This window comes from Ixodes scapularis, unplaced genomic scaffold, assembly GCF_016920785.2.
Source record: "Ixodes scapularis isolate PalLabHiFi unplaced genomic scaffold, ASM1692078v2 PGA_scaffold2__306_contigs__length_199485367, whole genome shotgun sequence".
Lineage (NCBI taxonomy): Eukaryota > Metazoa > Arthropoda > Arachnida > Ixodida > Ixodidae > Ixodes > Ixodes scapularis.
Window position 1 is genome coordinate 192,693,593 of NW_024609857.1, and position 16,397 is coordinate 192,709,989.

Genomic DNA, 16,397 nt, shown 5'->3' on the forward strand with positions numbered 1-16,397 from the left:
GAAACTGCTTCGAATCAGTTGGGAACAAATTCTACAGTCCAAAGAATGAACCCCTGCACTTCCACCGACGTCACTTTTTCGTTGTTGCCAGTAGAGACTTTCAGTTTGAAAAACACGGTGAGGACCAAAATTGTAGATTCAATAACTTCGTGAAAAAAAATTATTTTGACCTAATATTTGGGATACTATTTTGGCGATGTTGTTTGGCGAGTTTAGCAAAATTTCAAGCAAATCGGGGACCATGAAGAAATCGGCGGAGTACGCCTTTAACGGGATGAAGCTTAGCACACGGGAAGCGAAAAAAACTAGTTCCACAACCCGGGCGATAATAGTTCCGACAGCCGAAGGCTACACAGTTCACCGGCATGATTGTGGTGCACGTCGTAATCTAGAACGGGCGTCGTCAATACGATGCCTCGTGTTCACCTTGTTCGCAACATCAAAACTTGAGTCTCGATGGTCTCCAAGGCGCGAAAAGGCGAGAAAAGCAAGATGCCGGATTGTTTAGAACCAGATACTCTCGAACCCAGGCGCATCAAATACTCCGCGAATGCGCACCGCGTATTTCCACAAAAAGTCCATTGCCATAGAGATCAGTGGGCGCAACTGCCACATTTTCTCGCGCTTCTCCGACATCAGGGCCCGTTTTCTCGAACGCAAACCGTGGTTTAAAGTTAACTATTGTCCCTAGAACGGGGCATTTTAGGTCACGTGACTGGGCGAGCAGGGCGCCGAGGGAGAAGCAGTACCTACAAGCAAACTTGCCGCGACGTCGCTTAATGAGGGCTAATAGTTCTGCTTGGTTCTGCCGAACATTCATTTGGATCCGGCTGTTATATTAATGACGCACAATCAACCTATTAGCACATCAAGCAAAGCGGTAGTTCAGAGGGACTACTAAGCTAACCGACGGCAGCATTCCGCGAACGCATCAGTCTGCACCAGTCCGGGACCCAGGACATATGACGGTACATCAGCCTTGCAAGTGTTTTTATGGTGAATAAAAAATGTTTTGCGAACAAGCGTTGGTATACGAACGGGTTTAATTTGTTACACTATGCACGCCAACTCGCGAGCAGTGATTACTTTGCGGAGAAAGAGAATTATCTTCGATAAAGTCTTCGTTCCGAGTGAACACCTGGGACATTGTACCGTTTTTTTTTTTTTTTTTTATTTGCAGTGCGCCGACAGTATGCGGACAGCATCGAGGTTTCTACATATCCCCGGTGGCCAGCAATTCAACGGTGACGAGAACCTTAGCTATACGCTGAAGCAGTGCCGCTGCGTCTGGTTCTGACCGCGACGGTCGGTCGATGCATCCACCAATGGAAAAGATGGTACAAGCGCGGTATACGAATCAACCTTGCCGATGTCATCTGCAGAGGTCGCAGAAACGAGAAATAAACAAACACTTACCACAAAGAAAGTTGACGAGATCATCCTTTCGCTTTTTTTTTTTCGTTTTTAAAAGTGATATTAGGATTATCTTGCGTCTTATTGCGATATATAGCAAAACGCAGGTGTGCGGGTAGAGAAACCAAGGTAGCAGACGATAGTGTCCAGTCCGCAAACGTCGGTTGAAAATGGACCAAGCGTCAGTATCGAGGGCTTGCGAACAGAGGCAAAAAATTATGACATTAGACGAGAGATTGAAGTTAATTGCGGAAGTTGGGGCAAGAAGGGAACAAATTATGGGAAAATTCGGTCCTGCAGTAACTGCACACACGAGATAGTAGGCGTTGCTCGACATTACCGATGCAATGAATGAGCAGGGAGCTCAGAGAACCGCAAAGCAGCTAAAGGAGGCGTGGCAAAACCTCCTGCAAAAATGCAGAAAGGTCTGCAGTGCCTGCAAGAAGCATGAAGGGCGCACAAGTGAGTCGCAGGAATTTGCACATTTCGAGAAACAAACTAGTTTGCAATTGTTCGCTTTAAAGATGAGCGTGTGTGTGTGTGTGGGGGGGGGGGGGGGCAGGTACACATAAAATAAACAGAACCTTTTCTGCCATGGATTATAATGCCGTGTTAGCATTTAATTTTTTTTTTGTGGCATGACTGATGACAGATATAAAAGTGAGTGTTGACGTGTAACTTTCCACTACATTCCTGTCCCTGTTCGAAAACTAATAAAATCAAAAGAGGCAACATCTCAAAACAATTTATTGAAATTTCCTTTAACCGTGTTTTAGTAACCGAGACACGCATGAAAGAACAAAAATTGTGGTAGACCTGAGACAGAGGAGATCAAAATGTTGAAAGCACACCACCTAAACTGTGCCTTTTCTGTTGTTTTTAAGAAAACAGTCCTAAAACTTAGGGCATAGTTGTTCATCGAACACGTCGCTGAATACCCTACACTACTGCATCCTCAAGGCACACAGAAAGCACTATGTACAAAGTTGACTGCAGCACAATTGCACGCAGCGATGTGCATGTTGGAAGGTCACTTGTGCGAGATCACTCCACTGCAATGTTAAGAAGTTACATTTCTGCCACACAGTATAAATTACTATGCTTTCATTTCATGCTTCATAATGCCGTTGGATTTCTGCTGTTTATATTCTAGCTTGGTAGTTGGTTATTGATCCCCCTCCACTCTGCAATGCCTGTGGGGCCCGGGTGACTACGGAATGAAAATAGTGTGCATTCATTTGGTAGGTGCCGGCCCGAACCCCCATGAACTGACGCCCCTAATTCAGGCAGTTCTCGACGTGATCGGCGTCGACTCGCCGAACCTGTGTGGGCTCGATGTCATTGAGGGTGACACGGAAGAGTGAGTGGATTACTCTTACATCAGTCTGTATGACAAGTCAACAGCACTGGGTGCCAGGCATGCAGAAGAGCTCTGTTATTAATGGTGGGACCCTAAGAAACTGACGTGAAAACAGGGAGATTGTAAAAATTGTCATAGTGCCATACACACAATATCTAATTGGAAATCAGCGCACTTTCATGTATCACTACTGCGTGATGCAGGTTAGGGATAGGAAGCCCAGGATAGCGGACACACTGCACTGCCTTTGGGTCACTTATGACAAGCATGTAATCGTTAATTTCTCTTCATTTTACTCATAGGGCAGCATAATTGCTCTACAAACAACCTGCAAAAACACACACACAGAAGGATATGCAGCGAAATCTGCTCATTACTAATATTGCTAACAACCAGACAACAGAACTACCGATTTACAAAAGCCAGATATCCGAACAAAGAAGAGTTGTAGTACACTTTTTGATGGTTGAAGGAATGCAAGGTGGTGATATTTAGTTCTAACCGCTTAACCAACAGGTGCAACATCTCAGACACTATGCTTCCTTTTAAAGAAAAAAGAGGTACACCCCTGTTGTTACGCATGATATTTGATGAGTTGTTGAATGAGTGAACAAACTCATTGTTTATGCTGAGACGAACTAGTGCGGAACGCAAAAAGGAAAGAGGTAGCGTTGATGGCATCAGTTATCGGTTTAACAGGAGGATCGAAAGCCATAGCGATATTGACTCTACATAGCCAAGCGAAAACTCTTTTGTAGCATCGTGGATTTCGTAAACAACGAGACTTGAATGTTTGGTTTCACAACATCCTTAGGTGAAATAAACGGCAATTTTAAGAAATTTATAAGAAAGCTAAAGGTAATGAAATACTGAAAATTGCAACCGGTACAAGGAATATTACCGTAATATCCCGAGAGACGACCCATCCCCAACAGATAGCCCATCCTGATTTGTAGCAGGACTTTCTATTTTTCAATGGCTCAAGTTGAGCTACCTTGTGAACACCGAATGTTAGCCTACCCCTTATTTTTACCTAATGTGGTCTCAGTTTTGGGTGGGCAATTTCTCGGGATATAACGGTGAGCATGGATTTCTGCATGAGCACCATGTGTGTGGTCCACTCGGAGATGCTTGAAGCATCAGAGAGTTTCTGTTCTACAGTTAAGTACACTGTGGCAAAATTCCAGCAACATGTCGGGGTTACAAACACTGTATGTTATACTATGTTGCCTGCACACTTCTAATAACTACAGCAAATCACTTGCTGCATATCCATTTGCCACAGCGATAGCTTGAGGCAAACAGCAGCGCCGCAGCCTCGGGCGTCAGGAAGCGGCCAAAGGGTGGCAGCAGCAGAAGAGTGGGCAGCAGCTCCCCGTGTCTTGCAGACGAGACGTTGGTGCCGGGAAGCTGCGCAGAGGTATCAGCTGCAAGCTGAGGACCAGCAGCGGATGGAGGCGGAGAACGTCCTGTTGCATAGGGAGGCAACAAAAAGAGCCATAGATGCCTCGAATGCGCAAATCGCTGCAGCAGATACTGCTAAACAGTATTAAACTGAAATGCTGAGGCTACAAACCTTGCAGGCTGAACTTCAAATTGAGCTTTTGAAAAAACAATTGGGAAAGGAGTAATCAGAACAGACCAAGGGGGGGGGGGGGGGGGCATTAAGTTCTACGATTTTTCTTTTTTTAGATTGACGAACCAAGGGCGGATGTAAAATAATAAAGTACATTTTGAAATGCAAGGATTTGTGAAAACCTCAGTATGTTATGGGGTAGTCGTCCCTGGAGAAAAACACTCGACCCTATGCGACAGCCAGTAAGATGGTGCAAGTAATTTTAACGAATAATGAAATATTTTTATCGCCTCCCCAGTATTCCAGAGGACCACATTGGTATCCGACAACAGCGACAATCTAACCAGCGGAGTTTCCATACATGTGCGCAAGCCTGTCGACGCGTCAAACACATCATTGTTGGGCACTAAGGACAGAAGCCTAACAATTCGACCCTGCACAAAACAAAACAGCAAGTAAGCAAATAACCTAGGAAGTGCCTGCACGGCGCAAACAGTGATTATACGTTTAAATGCATGGTTACTGGTGTGACCACTCGGCGTGCCTGATTTGTTCGAGGAGAGTGTGTCGCGGAATTTACACCGTTCAGGAACTCAGTACTCTCTTTGTTCAATTCCCGAAGTAAACAGGCATTAACATACTTCAACGCTGTTCGACAGCGATTTTATACACCCTTTACTCTTTTACTAAGTGAAATAACCAATGACAGAATTATTCCTCTTATGTACGTGACCCATTAGTGGCTGTTATAATCAGGCCACTACTGTGACGCATACAGGTTGACTCCTCTCACCTGTAGAATACTTTTAAATATGGTAATAATGGTACCAACCTATAGGACAGACGCGCAAAAAAATGAAATGGTATTATTTTTTAGGCTATTATTTTGCACACCCCTATAATTACTCGCACTAAGGGCATTGATGATCGCGTAGCCTATAGTACGAAGGCAAGCACGATGACCAACACGCAGAAGTGGGCCGAAGCTTTCCGCACAAAAGTCGCACGCACTGTTGACCGAGGCACACAACAGCAATATATTGCAGGACTTTTGCGTATGTGGTTCCATGGGTCATGCAGCAATTTCACTGTTAAACGCAGTTGCAATTATGCTGCTTGACCAACTCTAACCTTTTACAATGAGGTACGCTGCAAGATATGTCAATCAATCTTTGGGCATTTGTTACTACATACCGAAACTGGATGAGGCGAGAATGATTCTGATCCGTGCCTGCAATGCTGTTCAGAAGAGTTACCTTGTTTGGACACCGCCACATTACATCTTAAGTGCATGTCATTGTTGCAACCAACAAAAAACATGCTGCAATGAAGAGGGTTTGCGAGACAATATGGTTTGCAATGCTTGAGGCACTCTTTCTGCTACAATGTTCGGAATCAGGAAAGGGTACAGACGTCTTCAATATGAGGGTGGACGCCTGAGCGGCATACGCCGGTCGCTGCATCGTCTCCAAGCGACGCTTTTGCAAATAAAGGTGGATAGCAGTCGCAGCACAACATCTGCTTGCTCTAATATCTGCCAACGCTTCCATTCTTTTGCAACGAGTGAATTCCGCAAAGCCTGCAGTGTTTACCCTCGTATTGAAACGGTGCATGAAGAGTGCTTAATAAAGATTTAAAATATCTATGTTCTCCAAGGAATATGTTGGGGTTGGTTCAGCCCCTTATATTAGCTGCTGGTAAACCCACAGTCAAAAGATGCCACGAAGCATTCAAGAAAATTTATTATATGAAATCGCGCAACACATTCAACTTGTTATTGTGGTTATCCATTTACGGAGCCTGGTAAACACACAGAGAGGACAATATCTCTGTAAGCTTCTCGCATTTAAGAAAATCAGTTTGAATTGGAAAGACCACATACCCACATACCTACGCTCAACAGAAGAACTGGTCGACAAGGGCACGCCGGGCCTCGTTGCTTTCTCCGCGGCCGGCTGCCATGGGCTCCACAGGAACCTCAGGCGGGATGGCAGTCCCTGGCATCGCGCAGGTGTATCTCTTGGCGAGATTGTGGAGCACGCAGCATGCCATGATGATGTCGCAGCATCCGCTTGGCTCCATGCGCAGCTCGGCGTGCAGGCAGTGGAACCTGCGCTTCAGCTGGCCTATTGTCCTGCGTGCATCATATGGACAGAATGAGTATTATTTATTTAAATAACACTAATATATTAGGGCTGAGACTATTTCATACTTTCTGAATGCTGTAGCCTACCGAAAACCCGGCAATCATTTCTTATCATTGCCCAGATATATAACAGTATGTTTACATGTACACCATATTAAACTTCCCTCGACAAATGTTCCTCATAGCTGAGTGTAAGCGAAACACAGTTTCATACAAACAGTCGTTAACATTAGCAGTCCGAAGATGTCTGTCAACGACTTTCCTATAGCAACCCGAGCCCGGTGCAATTTGTCACATTTTTACGGCTAGTCCCAGCAGTGTGGAGTATTTTAGAATGTATGACAAGTAGGCGTGTAATTTCTGTAAAGGTGGGGCCTGAAAAAAAGAACACGGCTTTGCATTTGTATCTTTTTGCTCTTCTGTATCCAGGTTGAACCAAAATATTGCCTTCCACACGTATGTAACAAATTCTGCCCCTAACGAACGAACAATGTGATATGTTCTCCAAAAAATATGTTGGAGAATATTTCACGTTTTTGTTTCTTGATACTATGCATGCGTTTTGCGTGTCTGCTTTATATGCAACACTGCAAATATATGTCTACGGTGCCCCCTTACGCAGGAGGCCCTTGGGCTGTATAGGGGCACTGGAAAAGTACAATGAATAAATATATATTCTTGGGATAGTATTTTCTTTCTTCTCTCTTTAAATTCCGTGAAACCACTGTTTTCTGCTTGGTCTAGAAAACACAAAACTGTATGTAGGGGAGTTACAATTAACAGTGTCTTCTGTGCTATGACAACCAAACATTACGTTGTCTATTGGCATTCTTTTCAATATAGCAGCCCAGTAACCCACCACGATGCGTGACCTTGTCTTACCTTTCAACAATACTCCTTGTCGTGGTGTGTGCCGTGTTGCACCTGACTTCTGCTGCTGATGATGGCGACAGGAAGGGCGTCATCAGCCACGGCTGGCAGGTGTAGCCGCTGTCGCCGAGCAATAGGCCATCGTAGACGCCATCGGCCAGCTTGACTGATAGTGTGCTCTCGGTGATAATCCGGGAGTCATGCGTGCTTCCTGGCCATCTCGCAACCACATTGCGTATGCGGCAGGATGCGTCAACTACCACCTGTACGTTGATGGAATGCTACAGGTGGCGGTTCACGTACACCTCCTCGTGCACACGCGGTCCCTGGATTCGAATGTGGGTGCCATCAACAGCACCCACGACACAAGGGAACCCGGCTACGTCAAAGAACTGCTCCTGCAAGGCAGCACTCTCTGCGACGTCAGGCCACCTGCATTGCCAATACATTCACAAGTTAATTTCCAGCACAATACCCGAGCATGCACATTTCTGCAAAGTTTAGCCAACAACATTCGTTTTTTTCTATTTTCAGTGTTCATCGTAAAAAAAATGACGTAAATATCGCCAAATGCCTCGACAAAACAAAATGTTCGAGAAAAAGAACGTGGGCCCACACCCCGGATCGAACCCCTGTCCACTTACGTATGAAGCAGACACCTTACCCCCTATGCACGGTGTATGCCCTTATGCTTTGCCATCTTTTTCTTTTTTTCTTTTTTTTTTAAGCCTATGCTATGCCACCGCTTATAAAACACGTTGTAACCATTCGTGTTATAGGCTCCTTGCACTGACGTCACATCGCATACTTTTGAACACCAAGTAAAAGGAGGAGAGGGAAACTGCCTTTGTAAGAATGTTGAGTAACGAGTTAATCCTCTCTAATCATCTGGCAGGAGAATAGCAACGCCTGTGCAAACCCGGAAGGCAAAAAGGAGGATCCTGATAAGAGGGTAGCTCCTTCTTTCCCTTTTCTCTGGAGGGCAGTTTCGCGTAGTGCGTATAGCCCTTTCCGGCCGAGGTGCACGACGAAGTGCGTATAGCTTTACTCATAAACAAACTCAACACAATCTGACTTTTCTTCTTTTTTTTTGACTCGGAACGCTCAGTAACTCTTTACCGTATGAAGTCTTACCGTATGAAGTCCCTTGCACGACGTGCCAGAGCTACCGTGACCTGCCTCACGGAACCTCAAGCACTAGAGACTTGCACGTGGACGTAGTCGCCTGCAGTGATGAGGAAGTTGCCTGTGGCGTAGAATTGCAGAGCGACGATCACCTGCTGCTCTGCGGACAGGGCGCAGCTGCGACGCGTCGACCGCTCCAAGTCCGGGCGCAGCGTCTCCGCGAGAAACATAATTCCCGCGCGACCAAACCGGAATCGTTGCTGCAGCACATCCTCGTCGAATTCTTCCAGCGGATGGAGGCGGTCCCGGAACACACGCTGTCGTCCCAGCATGACGACAGCGTACTGCGCGTACGCGTGGTCTCGTCGACGTCGACGCCTCGTCCCGTTCGACACCGTTTCCGTTATCAAAGTACATATATCTCCGCAGATCAGTTGTTAGTAAGTCCGCAGTCGGTCGGTGGGCTAATTGGTGGATCGGTTGGGCAAACGGAATAGAGGGCAAACAGTTGAGATCAGCAGGAATCGTCGAAACGTGCGTCGCAGGGAACAAAAACGAGACTACAGCAGCGGCGTTGCCAGACTGGAAGGGACACGGGAAAGTTATGCGTTGTTTATGGCGAAACATATTGAAGGAAATGTTTCTTACGTTTTCGAATATTCGTCGACAAACTCTAGCATGGTAGCTAAAATTTCTTCGTAGCATCTGAAGCAAATAAATTGGTCTTCAAGTACAACATTACTATATTTTGACTTAAAATACCATACTATATCGATCATAACCAGCAGAAAAAGGGGATAAACAAAATGACTGGCTTGTTTCACCGATAGATGACGCATCTTACTGCCCAATCAAAAATAATTATTGTGGTTTTATATCCAGCCGTTTATTACAGTACCTACCCAAGCAGCACGTTGTGAATGGGCCATCGCTGGCAAGTGTACTATGGCCAACCAGATTTTCGAAGGCCCAAACTTGGCCAAAGTGCTCGGCAATAGAAGTGTTTTCGTCCTGGTCTGGTGACTTGCCATTCACTTTATGCCAGTCGCTGGCCATTCACTATAGGCCAGTGACTGGCCATTCACTTTAGACCAGTGGCTGGCCATTCATCTTTGTCCAGTGGCTGGCCATTCAATTTAGGTTAGAGAATGGCTATTCACCTTTGGTCAGTGACTGGCCATTCACATTTGGCCAGTGACTAGCCATTCACTTTAGGCCAGTGACTTGCCATTCACCTTTGGCCAGTCACTTTCGGCCAGACACTGGCCATTGACTTCCGGCCAGTCACTGGCCGAAAGTGGCTGTAGTTATACACTTAACACATAATTTATCACAGACTGCCTCAGTGTTTCTCAAAAGACTGTCAAGAGATTCGGGAGGTCAAGTTTTAGAACTCAACCCCAGAAACTCTTACATAGTAATGACACGCGAAGCTGCTGCAAAACTGCTCAATATTTATTGGACTTTTTGAGTACTAAGTCTTACGACGCTGGTTGCGACCACCCTTCCAGTCGTCGTAGGTTCAGGGATGGTATGTTGTCCCACCATTAAGATCCCCCGGTAGTGCAGCAGTAAAAAAAAAAAAATAGAAAGAAGTAACTTTAGGTGAAGGGACATTGCAACAATAGAGTTTTAGTAGATCGTTCCGATACCTCCGATAGCCCCGATGACGATACAATGCATGCGCACGGGAGACGGTGGCGGAGTATCGGGTATCGTTATCGGAGTCATGGGAGCGATCTACTAAAACTCTACTGTTCAGTTACAATATTTTTCACTTTACACAAGCTTACTGGCACTAATGGGAAAGAGAAGCCTTGAGTACACAGAAAAGGTTTTTACACACTTAAGGGTGTAAATCAGTTGGTCCCTGGGCTAACACCCTTATGGTGTTCAGGCAAGCACCCTTCACAAAGGGTGCTTGATAACACCCTTGGTGAAGGGTGCTTGGCATGAAATGGGCACCTGCTGGGGTGGCCCAGTGGATGCTGGGCCACCCCAGCCAATCTGGCGCCGGGAGAGTATCATGCGACGTTTTGGTTATGTGGAGTTCAAGGTCACATGACACTCTCTCGACGCTGGATTGGCTGGTAGCGTCCGCCGCGCTCGGACGAAGGGTGAAATGAAGTATAGACCCCATTGAACATTTCATTGGAATATGTCCAATACACATATCAGAACTTGTAAATTGTACGAAAATTATATATGGTATTGCATATTCTTATATTATTATTATATGATTTACAGCTTTTCATGTTTACTGAACATATTTACACTTTTTTCACTTAGAGGGATTGCCACATCACCACATACGAGGCACGTGATTAAGAAATAATGAGTCACACTAAACACAACTCACTTCATGAAAAAGTAATACAAAAGAGCTCCATGCAAGCCGCATCATAATCCCGTGGGCACTTGGGAAGTGTTACGGCACCCCCCTTGCTCGAACTCTAAGTGAGCAAGCAGTGGCCTTAAGCATCGCACTGCACGGCTGAACCATTGTGAACATCATGCATGGTCTACCACAAACGAAGCATGTAGAGGTTTCCTGTTTGGAGATCAAGTGACATCTTTTGTTTGTCTCAGAGGATTGCAGGCAACACGCTTCGCATATCACTTGCCTCCTACGCGCATCTGTTTACTAATTGGAAGCAGGGTAGAGGGGGGTTTTTTAGCCCTTGACTGAACCGCAACAGCATTTGATTAGGTGAAGCTCATTATGCCATCAATTAGAATGTGTTAAATTGAACATTTATTGAACCGAGAAATGGGAAATCCAATGTATGCCATTCCATGAAATAAAAAATGCTATCTGCAAACATGTAATGAAAGATATTACAGAATGAACTTGTACTCTACGGCAAAAAAGCAAACGTTACAGTAGAAGACGCTATCCTCTTGCTCACGTACAAAGAAAATTATAAAGTTCTGGAAGACGACTATGGATAAGGAACTCATACAGCTAAATTCTAAGCACCTCGTCTACAGGAGGGCAGCATTAGTTATCACAGAAAGTGCCCAACATTGAAAGAAAGGAAAAGAAATCATGCCTTCATAAAACCTTCTATCATTCATTCTGGAAGCAAAATAAAAATTAATTTGATAATATTGGCGAGAAAGTGGATCATACACTTTTAAAACGGCTCACAAAACATCTCTTCAACCACATACCTTTCTACAAACTTTGTTCAAAAATTTAACTACGACTGTCCTTGGATTGGTGTCGCCCAAGCCAAGGAAAATCCACTCCAGAGCAGCCAGTGTGTTGGAGGCCTTGCATTCGTACTGGATGCTGAAAAGCCAATATGCTGCCAACAACATGCACAGCCCCTCTTCTGCATTAAAAACGAAAAACAAGAGCTCACGATCCTGAACAAGGTGAAGAAAGTCTGCATCGTCCAGCTCTTGCTTGTAGTAGAGGACAGATGGTGCGGGTGTGGTGTTCTCGTCCTGCGTTAGGTAAAAGGATAAAGCAAAACATATTTTAATGTAGAAGGCCAAAACATGTTTGCTCTTGTCAACTGCTATTATTCGCTGCAGTTAAGGCCATGAGCATCAGCCTGCACACAGGCATACAGTGCTTCTGTTGCAACAAGTAACCGGCGTCTGCAGCAATGTAAAACGAATGAAGAATTACAATCGGGGCAACATCACAACATGCAAGCATTGCGATGTAATCTTAGGGGCACTTGTGAGTATCTCTATTTCTGTACCGAAATGCATTTACGAAGTCTATTTGTGTTTCAGTAATTAAATACTTTTGCGATGTATTATGATACGCAGCTAGACTTATGTATCTTGTAACATTTATTGTTAGAAATGAGCTGACAGGTTTGGAGATAAAAAAAGCCACGGAAAAATCCGACGCATCACTGGTTTATTTTCGCAATGAGTGATTTCTTGCTTTGCTCTCACTTTTAACTTCTACAGCGGCCGGTTTTCTTTCTGCTGACAGCAGCCTTCCTCTGTACATTTGAGGTTATTGTATGGGTAAGAGGCCACCAACAGATGCAGATGAAAAACAATATGTCTAAAAGAAGAAGGCAAAAAGCAGGGACGTTTGGGCAGACACGCTTTGTCAGGCGGCGTCATCGGTCGCCAGCATTCAATAAATGCGAAAATGGGTTCTTTTCGGTACCAGCGAACATAGTCAAGGAAAGTCAAGTTGCAAAAAAAAAAAAAAAAAAAGGCACAAACACCGACAGAAGACAGGGAGCTTAGGTGCTACAATCTATGTTTGCCACAGACTCACCCTTCTCACCTCGCCACCCTGCGTTTATGAACCGTATAAGGCTCACGACTTACCATAACGGTACATGCCAATATTTGTCCCATGGCCAATGTTAATTTTTTTGCCTCCTCCTCTACACTGAAAAACCCAAAGATAAAGATTACAGAAAACAACCAACATAAAAATGTTTCGCATGTGGCTGTAGAAATTAATTTTCAAGGGCTACATTTTAAGTACAGTCGCTGGCAATATGAACTCCCCCGTCCGACAACCAACCGGTGCAGCAAGTATCCAGCATGCAGCGTGTCGAGGTTGACGGCTGCGGTTTTCAACGGAGGAGGGGGTGATTACACATTAAAACGTGCTCATGATAATATATTTCTACAGCTAGCTATGATACATTGTTGCGTTTGCACGTCAATGCACCCCTCGAATCCGTTACAGACAAAGGTATTCTGACAAAATATACAATGAGCTGTCTGCGTCAAGAGAAGAGCAATCTCGGTGGCCCAAAAGGTAACCTGCGGCTGCTGGATGACTTCATGTAAACGGACCCAGAATTCACGGGCTTGGAGAGAGGTGCAGAAACTATGTGACATTCAACTGAAAAGTTAATAAGCTCAAATTATTATCCATTTTAAGCGAAAATCCATTATTCGCACATGCCTATTATTTTCACAATGCAGCCAAAGGCGAACCAAGTAGTCGTCCGTTGATTTATTGACGAATAGAATACACTTTGAGTACCAAACTGGATGCTTTGCTTATGTTTGGAAGGTTGCAATGACAAATGCAATACCTAATTGGGTAAAAAGCAAAGTTTTGTAACAATTATGTGCATGATTACATTCTACAAGTCGTTTTACGTGTATACACTCTGCACAGCATTCTATTTGAAAGCTAACAAAGTTTTGAAAAAAAGGCCGTGAGAGTTCTGTCGATGTCTTCATTGCGTGTTCGTGGGACTCGGCGGACATTAATAAAGGGGATAACTGTCACAGTACGTTGACTAATTGACTGAAATTTGTTAGCTTTGTAATTCATGGCTTTATGGACCATGTTACAACTGCAGTGTTAAAAGCCAGTCAATATTAAAGGCTATCCCTATTTAAACCATTCACAAAAAGCCAAGCGGCTTGGAGGTATTCATTGTCCAACTTTTGCGTTTTTAATGTCGGATGCAAAAACCGGGCTCAGCTTGAGCTCAAGATTTCGTGCCGTTATTAATGGGCAGAAGAGTCCCCTAGTCATACCGGGTACGTCGTCACTATCTCGACAGTGTGTCCTTGACGGAAGCATCGGCGTCATACTTCCAGGATAGTGAAGGTGCGTCCGAAGCAACCAAGTCCGCACGGCATGCTGAGGCCTTCTGAGCGCAAGACTTTGGAATTGGGCGACGAAAAGGCAGATTTTTAGCACTGAATATATCGAAACTTGTTACCATTCGCAAATTGTGTCAATTGTGTTGGTCTTTAACATTCACTGCCTCTGAAACTAGAATTAAAACATACCCCATAAAACCATTATTAAAAATGTTGGTTAATTAGTTTTAAATAACATACTGCTAAGGGTTTTCCCCTTATGCAATGTCCTCTGAGCCCCGCAAACACACATTGAAGTCAACATCCAAGTAACACTCACACCGCGTTTTTTTTTACTTTGTTCGAATCAAAATAGAAAGCTTTGTATTTATGTATCTATAAATATTATAAATACCGGGTGCATGTGCATGCAGCCGTGCACCATCCCACTATAGAGGTCCACTTTTTTCTGAAGTAAAGCTGGATCAAACGGACAAGGCCAGGTTTACATAAACCCCCAGCACTGCATGCACCAAAGACTGCCAAACATGATTGGTCACCTCAAAGAACACTCTGCGCGGCTTGAAAATAGCAGCTTGCGGTCTTTGACGGTGAGTCTACTCGCTTGGTGCAGCTGGGACCTGCAATAAATTCAATACCGCTTGCCATATCCCACAAAGTAACGAAGAAAAGCCAGTAATACATAAGTCTACAGCACGACGTGTCCCAAGGACCGCTAGAAATTCTCGCTCGACTCATAGAACACTTCATGCGACAAAACCCTGCATTAAGGACCGATTGAACTTAGTATAAATGTTGCAGAAAATAAGGATCTGTATTCAGATGTGTCAAAACACGTGATCTAATGTAATAGTTGTGTGGCCTTAAAGGGGTAGGGAAACAAAATTTCAGCGATCATTTTCTAGCTTTAATGTTTTGCCTGTTGCACCCTAACCTCAAAAACACCAGTCTTTCGTTGAAAAGCACAAGAAAACTAACTTTAAAGCTAAATAAACGATCTTCAATGTGCGCCTGGAGGATGCATGCGGAGCCTATTTGGGAGGTAGTCTAAAAACATTGTGGAATCTGCTACGTAGTCGTGACGTTGAAGATTGCTTCGGAGCAGCGCCGCTCTTTGGCATTTCAACGTTTTCCTTCTTAGCTTTCCTCCTGAACTCACAAATCGCGCATTGTACCAAGCGGTCCAAGAAGACGGAACGGAAGAACTCCCCTCTTTCTCGCACCCTCGTTCGTGCAACCGGACACCGCCATTCTCCCCCTAGAAGATTAGCCCGTCGCTCAAAACTCGAACAACAGTTGCTTTCCGCACCTCGTTCAGCACTAAGCTGAGAGTGTTGTGGAAGCTACGTGCTCCTTGGGCCAGCCACACGCTCGTCACCCCACGGGTACTTCGAACGGCTCGGTTGTAACGCTGACGCTATTGACATTACCGCAACGCTGACAACGCCACCAAGGGCAAAGCTCATAATCACGCCTGCCTTGCTACGTCACGAACGCGGGGTATCTTTTCTTTCTGTTTTTGTTTGCGCCGGATATCCCATGACGCATCGCGCTCTCCGTTCGCTTCTCTTCGAGCGCTTGCTCGAGTGCACCGTTTGGAACAAAAAATATAGCCGATCGTTCAAAATACAAACGTGCGATTATCATTTACGTTTATTGTCCGTCATGCTTGACTCATTTACCAACGAAATCTGAATATTTCAATTTTTGTTTCCGTACCCTTTAAAAGGGTAGGGAAACGAAATATCAGCGCTCATTTTCTAGCTTGAATGTGTTGCATGTTGTACCCTAGCCTCAAAAAGACCAGTCTTCCGTTGAAAGGCACAAGAAAATTAATTTTAAAGCTAAATAAACGATCTCTCAATGTGCAGCTGGTGGATGCGTGCGGAGCCAATTTGAGAGGTAATCTAGCAACAATGAGGAACGTGCTAAGTAGTCGTGACGTAGCAGATTCCTTCGGAGCAGCGCCGCCCTTTGGAATTTCAAAATTTTATTTCTTAGCTCTCCTCCTGGCTCAACTCACAAATCGCGCATTGTACCAAACGGTCCAAGAAGACGGAAAGGAAGGGCTTCCCTCTTTCTCGGACCCCCCTTCGTGCAACCGGAAACAGTCATTCTCCCCCTAGATTAGCCCGTCGCTCAAAACTCGGACAAAAGTTGCTTTCCCCATCCCGTTCAGCCCTAAGCTGACAGTGTTGTGGAAGCTACGTGCTCCTTGGGCCAGCCCACGTGGGCCAGCCACACGCTCGTCACGCCACGGGTACTTCGAACGGCTCGGTTGTAACGCGCTGACGCTATTGACACCACCACAACGCTGACAATGCCACCAAGGGCAAAGCTCATAACCACGC

General features: G+C 45.0%; 1 long non-coding RNA gene across 1 annotated transcript; it reads right to left on the reverse strand.

Moving 5' to 3' along the window:
- Positions 1-2,154: 2,154 nt before the first annotated feature.
- On the reverse strand, positions 2,155-8,744 carry LOC121046340. Its single transcript, XR_005798107.1, has 4 exons — positions 8,500-8,744; positions 7,378-7,797; positions 6,240-6,483; positions 2,155-4,242 (listed from the first exon to the last, which is right to left on the reverse strand). It is a non-coding gene; the product is annotated as an uncharacterized LOC121046340 (long non-coding RNA).
- Positions 8,745-16,397: the final 7,653 nt, after the last annotated feature.